Genomic DNA, 6,000 nt, shown 5'->3' on the forward strand with positions numbered 1-6,000 from the left:
ATCTAGTGAGTGAGAAGGCCTGGGTTTGAACGGAGGCAAGTCTTTTAGCTGCACATAACCCATCCATAACGGTTGATGCAATCACGTGTCACCCGATCGAGGATGAGTCGCCCGGCCGGCGGGTTCAGCGTATGCGGCTTGCGGTCATGTGTAGGTAGTAGGCGGCGGTCGGTATAGGGCTACAGAAAAGACTAATTGGAAGTGAAAAATAGATTTTGGTACAGGGTTAAGGGTAAGCCATGGTCGTTAGCGGAGACAGTTCTTAGAAAAGTTCCTATACGCCAATGGAGTTTAAGGTGAAGTCATACCGCTTTTAAGACAAAAATTTAGCTAAAATTATTATAGCAACTACCTTCATTAACCATTTGGCCTGGCATGAAGGTGAGATGAAGGTCAACCCATGCCGGTTTCGTTATGGAAAACTCGGTTTGCGGATGAGCTTTTGACGCTCATTTTGAATGTGCCCATCACAAGAACATCGACAGATTCCTGTCTTTGACGTTATGAAGGTCACGAGAAGCATCTGAACAAAAATGACCTTAATCAAAATTGCATTTGACAACTTGGTCACCTAGGGTAGTTGTTGAAGCTGATGCAAAATTCCAGTATCAAAATAACCTAACATGCCTTTGCTTCTAAAAGTCATATAGGTCAGTGATCTAAATGACGCCGATTGGCATTTTGATTAGAAAAGCTTTCTACGTTAGCACTGGTTTAAGGGCATACAGACACTGATCTCTAGATCGATATTGTTTGATCTCAATGGACCCGTAAGCGACGACCTAGAGATCCCAAGATTTCACACAAGCGCGTTTGTGGGTTTCACACGGGCACAACTGCGTACCACCTGTCTTGCGCATTGTATGTCTCTAGCGATTACTTTTTGGTTTATCAAGTATCAATCAAATTGGTCCCTAATAAAGGGGGTCTAAAATTTGGCCCCCAGCCTGCACGTCATGTCAGGCTGCATGCACGTCAGGCTGTCATGTCACCCAGCACACCGATGACGCACATAATTCCTACATTTGATGTCAAAAAGCTACCTTCCTTTCCTCACCCAACGCATGAAAACTACCCTGTACTCCCCTATCACCATGGCGCCATACCCACGACCTCAATCTCAGCGCATCCAAACCTGCAATTCCTTCTCCTTGGCACTTGACAGAACACCAGCGGAATTTTCCCTGTCAGCGCACGGATCGATGGGGAGACCGTGCTGGAAGGGCCAGACGACGCAAAACCTGGGCGTGTTATTTCAGCGCCACCTGAGTTGGGATGAACGTTAGTGATGTAGCAAAAAAGAGCAGTCGGTCTCCCGATCGGTCTCCGCCACCTGAGACATCTCCTGCCACAAGTGCTGCTGACCGTCGCGCAGTCAAGGCACCTCTCACGGGAGATGTGGCTGTGCAGTTTGCTGGTCCAGGGGCCTGCTGTTAACGACAATCTGACTGTTGAAAGTAGTCAAATCTGCTAGCAGAGTAGCCTACCGGTCTCCGAAAGCATGACTACGTGCCGCAGGATGACCAACACCTCACCACGCCCCACCAAATGCGGACAATGTGCGAACTGCTACCGCTGCGCGAAGGTATCGGAACTTGCGCTGCTGGCGGTGCGCGCGGTGATACGACACCGGTCCTTCCCATACCCAGCCGCCTGTCTTCTGAGCCAGTTGCCGGTGGCGGCGAGACGACCGGAACCGACAAGATTAAAGCACTCTGCCAAGACGTTCTTTGGCGCATTAGGGTTGTTTGACTCTGTATGTGTATACTTTTGTTTTGTATGTCTTCATCCCTTATCACTTTACGCTGCATTTGACTAAATGTCGATCTCTGTGACGAATGACACGAAATAGCCTCGTATTTGTGTGTGAAGTGTCAGCTGATGTCAAATATTTTGTGTAAGTGTCACGGACGGCGGCGGGCCACCAGCGGCGCGCCGGGCCGTGGCTCATCATTCATCTCATAACTCCGAATAGCCCTGTCGGAATACTGATGGAAATGTAGCGAAAATTGTTTGATTGGGCTATAGATCACGGCACACCAATATGATGTCTTGATGGAACCCAATCAAATCTCTGAAGCCGCCTCTTGCCAATGCAATCTAATGACGCTGTAGAGACGCGATATTAAGACAGTGCACATTGCACAATAAAGACAGAATATCTCTGCTACCATGGCTGGGACCAGGCCAATATTCCCGGGTATTTGAGTATTATGAAGCAAAGCAGCTCATGAGACGTATGTTTAATGCACTTTATATCGGCTAGTGCACAGTTTGCGCGGTTATTTTGCGTTCAATGCCTTCTTTTTCATTCATAGACACGTCTGTACCATTTGCGGGAGCCGATGCCTGAGAGTATTTCATTCTTTTCTTCCATTTTTCCATCAGCGCATTCTTTCTTCGTCCTGTACCCACCTCTGTCTGGCTTCTAGGTGACCCCAATTTTTACGAGGGAGGGTAATGTGTCGTATGCTTTTTTACACTGACCGTTTCCTTGTTAGCCGAGATCCCTTAATGAGGTTAGATTACCTAAAACAGAGCTCTTTTAGGGGACATTGAACGCGATTTGCCAAGCTAATATGATGTTATCTGAAGCGGCAAACACATCCGGTGGCCTGTCTCCCACTCCCATTTTCAAGAATATGGTCTTTCTTAATAACTTGACATATACTTCAGTAAGGTCATAGTTGATCGCATTGCCCTAATACACGGCGGTGTACTGATTACAGTGCATAAGTAGCATAATAGCATACTGGTATGACTCATGTCTGTGAGCAAATATTAAAAATTGCAGATGGTTAACACATATGCTGCTTTACGCCTTGGCATACAGCTCGGAAAGATTTGTGGATGCTTTCAACGTTTGCACGATGGGCGGCCTGGCAGCCCTTCCCCTCCTGAGGTTTGTCTTGAACAGCCTGACAGCTACTGAAGATCTCGCGCTGATTTTCAGAAGCTAGTTGCAACACATTTACACGTGCCGTCCTTTTCTCAGCGCTTTTCCAAATAAGTCGTGACCTGTGATCCATTCCGACGGGTATATGAGCCAGATGTAAATCACCAAAACAGTTGAATTGCTGACGGCTGGGACTCGTTACTCGTTTGCTTTATGTTTGTGAATGTTTTCGACGTCAGTGACATCGTCATCATCACACATAAGAGCTCATCGCATCGACGTCATCACACGTAAGAAGTTCGGTCATCGTTGGTCATTTTAGCCTTGCTCTTCATCGCGTGAGATGTGCATTCTGATGGTTATTGCAGCACGTTGCAAACGTGTGTCACCTCATTTGACCTGGCACGGATTTTAACGTGGTTTCAAACAAATACAATCTGAAACAGTCCGCCAGTCTGCGCCGAATGTCATTTATCGCGTCGTGGTGACATGGATGGCCATCACATGGTAGATAGGGAAATGTTTGACCGCATTGGCCGTTTTACCTTGCCGTGTCTGAGACCAAATGCAGTGAGTCTAATTTAAACTCGATTAAAATAGTGTCGAGCAATTATGTTTACGTGTATCCGATGTGTATAACGCAAATTTCTCCATTGCATGGGAATACAGTGCATGCCTGATCCCAACCACCTCGAGATCACAGATTTACCAAACAATAAGGATGGCCTGAGGTTTTACCTGATGGATGACCTCAAGGATGACCTGACTGTCGGACGGCCTTAGACAATGATCACTGCCTCGGTCGTTTCCTCTGTTGCCCTAACATGCAAATTTTGACAACTACTGGTGGTGTGGCTATATATTGGGCCTGCCATGAGCATTTTGGAAGTGTGATGCTTCCGTGACCGGGTGTTCACTCATTTGACCCAGACCCCAAAGCCCGTGCACTTTCAGAATTGGAGGGCAGCAAAGAAGTTGCTGGTGCTTGTAAAAGCGGCGCGTTCTTAAATAGTTGACATTATAAGTGGTGGGGAGCATTCTTGCCATTTCCGAAATGAAAATTATGAGGTTATTAGTGTGACCTGGGAGGCTACAAGTGTTGTGTCCCCCCACCCCCCCACCCCCCCACCCCCCACCCCACCACGTCAGGTGAGGAGGTGAAATAACCCGTGCGACAGAGGTCTGCTTCCTGGCGTCGGGAAGGCTGGTCTTACGTGACTAACAGTCCAAATTTACTTGGCATATGTAGCAGCCATAGTTCATGACCTCGACTACGATGCATATCAACTGCAAATCGAGTTGAGAGATGTGGAATAGAGAACGTATAAATGGGCTCAGGAAGTAATTTAGCGGTTAATGAGTTTGTTTTGGCGTTGTGATCATCTCATAAAAATATGGTTTTGGTCGTTGTGTTTCAGCACAAGGCTGCCTTGGTTGGTTCTGTCCCTTGCTGTCCGCAAGACTCTGTCGATATAACCATCCAGAGATCCTGTGTGAGCAGACCTTCAGATGATCTGTTGTTAGCAGACACAAATTGCCCTGACCTAGAATATACCAGGAGGGCTTGTGTATCATTAACCGGAAAATGGTGAATCGGTTGTTGACCTTCGCTTGGATAGCTTGGTGCCAACTTCGCCGGTCCTGGGAGGAATCCGCGAACCGTCTTCTGCATGCTAATGTCATTTGGGCAAATTGAGTTTGGCAACTTGGATGAACCTTGAGTCTTGAATTCCTACCGCGTCAGGTCACCTCTATTGTGACGTCGGGACATGCTATTGGTTTCTATTTTAGTCCTTCCCTTCGGTTATGCACCATACCTTCAAACTGCCTGGAGCCTAGTTGTGGGAGCAGTATTTATTTACAAATGTGATTGATTTGCGCGCGAGTCTTTTAAGCGGCTGACGAAGTTTTCATGAACGCAAGCGATCTTTGTGCTTGAAAGAGCGACACGCCCTCACGTGACTTGGGCGTTACCGAACGCTTTCGGTAGTATCACAAGTCACAACTCCACTTAGACACGAATAAATGCTTTTTTTGTCGGAAGTTGGCCTTATTTTTGGCAAGTTATGCCCCACTTCAGTTGTTTCATTTTACATCGATGCTGGGCACGAAGGCTTTTTCGCGCCGGTGCTGCATAAGCAAGCGGTTCATTGCTGAACATGAGATGCTTAAAAACATTACCAAGGCAGAGAGGAACCTCGGGGTGAAATCAGTAACCTGGAAAAACTTCGCTGAGTTTGTGCTCAAGTAATGCAGCTTGTAAAGGCGAAGTCGCTCAGGCGTGTCAAAGTGCTAAACAAGGAAGCAACTGCTTCTAGAATATCTGCCTGCAGCCTATACCGCCCACTGTCAAACTTCGATCCAGCTCCCTGAAGTCTGCCATGCGGCCATTCTGCACCCGGCCTCTGTCTGCATCAAGGGCAAGCATATCATGGCTAAAAATATACGCTTGCAAAAGCTGTCCAAATGCCTCATGTAACATAAAGTATCGGGACTTGTTGGTGCTCAAGAGACAATAGGACAGAACTGAAGCAAGAAGCACCACTACAGGCATTGTACATTTTTTGAAAATTACGCATCTAGCTATGTGAATGCTGGACTGCAAAAAATGTGTAACATATGGAACATGCGACAATCATCATAACCTGTAGGTCGATGGCCTGCAAGTTTTCTGCGCCATGTGGTTACATATCAAGACATGTGCTGCGGTGAGCATTTAGTATCGCGTCACAACTTACCAGACTTGGGCCGTTGAAGAGCATTGCCGTAATGATTTGTACAGAAGTAGGCATAATACAGACATAATTTGGACATTGGTTACTGGGAACTATTATGTAGACTTAACAGTATCTAAGACTTCATATTTTTGAAAGCTGTGTTCGCATTGCCTTGAAGTGCTTAAGCGTGAAATGTGATCATGCTCAGTAAAGGGTGATGTTTTATGTACATATGAAATGAGGCTGTAAATCACATCCAACATTGTCAACCAGTGTCGTTTAGTTAAGCGTTGCTGACGCTCTGCATGCATACTGGCACCGAGATGTACACCAAGCTCATTCACATCTGTCACTCAGATTTCAGTGGAGGAAAAGGTGATTGCGTTG

General features: G+C 46.6%; 1 protein-coding gene across 1 annotated transcript in view; it reads left to right on the forward strand.

Annotated features, from left to right (window-relative positions):
- Positions 1–6,000, forward strand: part of LOC119100412 (uncharacterized) — a 61,806-nt gene that overhangs the window by 52,293 nt on the left and 3,513 nt on the right. The gene's annotated exons all lie outside the window — the stretch shown is intronic.

The sequence above is a fragment of the Pollicipes pollicipes genome, unplaced genomic scaffold (assembly GCF_011947565.3).
Source record: "Pollicipes pollicipes isolate AB1234 unplaced genomic scaffold, Ppol_2.1 Scaffold_4881;HRSCAF=5763_pilon_pilon_pilon, whole genome shotgun sequence".
NCBI classification, from domain to species: Eukaryota; Metazoa; Arthropoda; class Thecostraca; order Pollicipedomorpha; family Pollicipedidae; genus Pollicipes; species Pollicipes pollicipes.